This window comes from Myxine glutinosa, chromosome 4 (genome assembly GCF_964187855.1).
Source record: "Myxine glutinosa chromosome 4, kmMyxGlut1.1, whole genome shotgun sequence".
Taxonomy (NCBI): Eukaryota; Metazoa; Chordata; class Myxini; order Myxiniformes; family Myxinidae; genus Myxine; species Myxine glutinosa.
The window spans coordinates 126,523,617-126,526,690 of NC_136264.1; positions in this window are offsets into that span (position 1 = coordinate 126,523,617).

The window sequence follows — 3,074 nt, forward strand, 5'->3', positions numbered from 1 at the left end:
GTTCTAAGTCATCTTGAAAAGTAAGTTCACCCCCACAAAAAAAATATTCCATATTAAATGCCAAGTCTGTATATATAGAAACCCATATAGTACGATATCTCAAAATGTTATGGACGTATTCGGACGAAACTTTGTGGACAGGTCGGTTGTGTGACAAGGGCAAATCAATTCGATTTTGGTGCAAATCCGAATCCAGACCGGGATACAAGTTTTTTGTTTTTTTAAAAGTGATTCTTCACTATTGTGTGATATGGCCAAAAACGATATAGAGCATGATATTTCAAAAAGTTGTGTACGGGGTATAACAAAACTTGGTGGATGAGTTAGGTATGTGATGAGGAAAAGCAAGTGGGATACAAAACGCAAACTGTTCGACCTGGCAGAGATATGGATGCTCTCTGCCGAGTGCAGTTCGAGTTTCCATTGTGGTTGCAGAACCAAACGCACAATATATTTAGTTGTAGTGTACAACTTAATATGTTGTGTCTCGAGGTATGCACACTTGTCTCTAATCTGTCTATCTTGGGTTTGAATCCCGTCCCAGCTATAACTGTCCCAGCAACTGGTGTTTTACAGGTCGAGTGATTCATCAATGTGTGTGCCGTCTCTCAGATGGACAATAAGTGGGCATCTCTTCTGCTGGCATTAGTTGCTGGGTGTTAAAGATTCCACGGTGTCCTGGAAGAGAAGGCAAGCTATCTCTGGCACCATGACCAAACAATTCCCAAATTCCTGCCCTAACCTAGCGTTCCCCCTGCGCTAAGGGAACGAAATGCAAAAGGGTCATCCACCAAGGGGGTTGCTACTCCTCTTAGCTGGGTATACAGATTGATAGTAGTAGTAGAAGTCAAGTTTCCCTTTACAAGCACAAGCCCCAGATATGTCCTTCCCATCAGTGTTCAGAAGAACCTAATCCAAATACACAGTCCATTCGCTGGTAGCAATCCATCGGGGGAGGGCGTGGGGGGGGGGGGTGAGAGTAATGCATGTCCCTCCACTCAGGCCTTGCACTGACCCACGTTGTCGGGAGTTTGCAGAACACGCAGCTGCTCGTTCGGCGAGCTGAGAAGGTAGTCTTTTCTTGTGCAGAGGCACAGCCATTTCTCTCAGGTATTTTTAAAAAGTAATTTCGGCTTCTTTTGGAAGCTTAGTGAGTGGTTTCGGGTAACAATCCTTATCTCGTATACATTAAAATACCTTAATTTTTGACTGAACACGGCAGTTTCCTGGGGTTTTTGTGCATGTACACCAAGCATTCTTTGGTGGATTACGTCATTTTGAATGTTGTATATTGGAAAAAGGCCCAGAGTGGACCGCATAAGCTTCCACAGACAGTCATTTGTGATTTATTTGGCACTCCGTTTGCAAAGAGAGCCCTGGGACTGAATTGGTAATGGTGATAAAAGGGAAGAATGGCTGCAACATGTGCTGCTGGCATTGAACAAGCTCCCCAGTGATGTTATGGATGGACTAAATTTACCAGTATTTAATTTGTTACGACTCACCAGGCTTTGCTTTGGGGGTATGCAGGTGAGTCTGGGAATTGGTAGGGGTGACGGGCAAGAGTGACCATGAGGGCCAGCACATGGACCGAGTCGAAGGGGTTAAAATGTGGCTTTGTTGAGATGGTAGCCTTAATGCGGTTTAATGGTCCAAAGATGGTAAATTATAGCACAAGGATTTTGGAATTTGGCCTTCCAATGAAGAGCATCAGTCAGACCATGGGACAATCCACACTTTTTTTTTTTGTAAATCAATCGAGAGGGGTGTTCATATTACGTATTTTGGTGTGTAGAACACACATCTGAGGTTTTTAAAAATTCTGATAACCCTAACCTACATCAATTTGCAGTTGATTATTTATTATTAAATTTTTGATTATTTTGCTATTCTTCTGGAAAAAAAGAGACGTTTTTTATTTTGAAGTTAGGGCTTTTATTTTGGTAACTTCCTGTTGGGACGGCAGTTGTAGCCATCTTGTTGCTGAAAGCTCGATGTTGAGGAGGTTGGCAATCCTTATCCATCCGTCTTCTCTTCTCTTCTTATGGCATTGCCAGTAAGTACGTTTTTGATTAGGAACCTGAGGAACAAATAGATAATAATTTTAGATGTAAATTACCTTGTTTTATATTATATTTGTTAATTGATTTGTGTACTTACCTATTGCTAGTCTGAGTTACATGTGAAGGAAAATAGTGACCTGTGAAGTGAATATTTTGATGGTTTTCTGTAATACCTGTGTAATACCTTAATATCTGTCTGTAGTGGATACTTACCTGTGTATTATTGTTTTCATTTCAGTGTGAACTACTAAAAATGGCTCAAGTCAGAACAAGGATGAAATCAAGTTCTCATTTAAGTAATCTTGTTGGCACTGGGCAGGAGCTGTTGGTGTCTGAACTGCCAACTGTGAAGGATATCCTGAGGTATGGCATCTACTTGAGGGAGCAAAGTGAAGATGACAGGAGGAACTACCCAGTGGACCAGCTCGTGTCTGACATCTACCCTGGTCTGATTTGTCAGTGGAGCAAAGCTAATGCTCTTTTCAAGCCTCCTGTTTCAAGCCTCCTGTTATGAAAAGATGACCATCATGTCCAAGCTCAAGGAGGTCTGGAATCAGGCAGTGAAGTTTTCTCTTGGGAAGGGCAAACTTGATGCCAAAGAGAGGTTCATTGTCAAGTTAGACAAGTTATTTGATATTTTGACTTGCAAGTGTCAGATTACCAGTTGTGAGGGGGGAGGCTGTGAGGCCGGTGAGGGCTGTGTGATCCAAGCCCACATTAACTGTTCCTGCAGCAGAGAGAAAATGATTCCTGTGAAAGATCTTGCCTACATCAAGGGACAGAAAGAGAAGGTTGGGAGTAAAGGACCCCACCAAATGGGGAGCCCTGATCTGCCAGAGCACAAGAGACAGGTGAGGACATTGGAAAGGCAGGAAAAGAAAAAGATTGCAGAGAAAAGGAGAAGGAGCAAGGAGGAAAATGCTGCAGCAGCAGAGAAGTTTAACTGATCTCTCCATACAGGTTGCTTCTGTCAAACCAGACGTGATCTGCTTAACAGAAACTTTCCTCCTT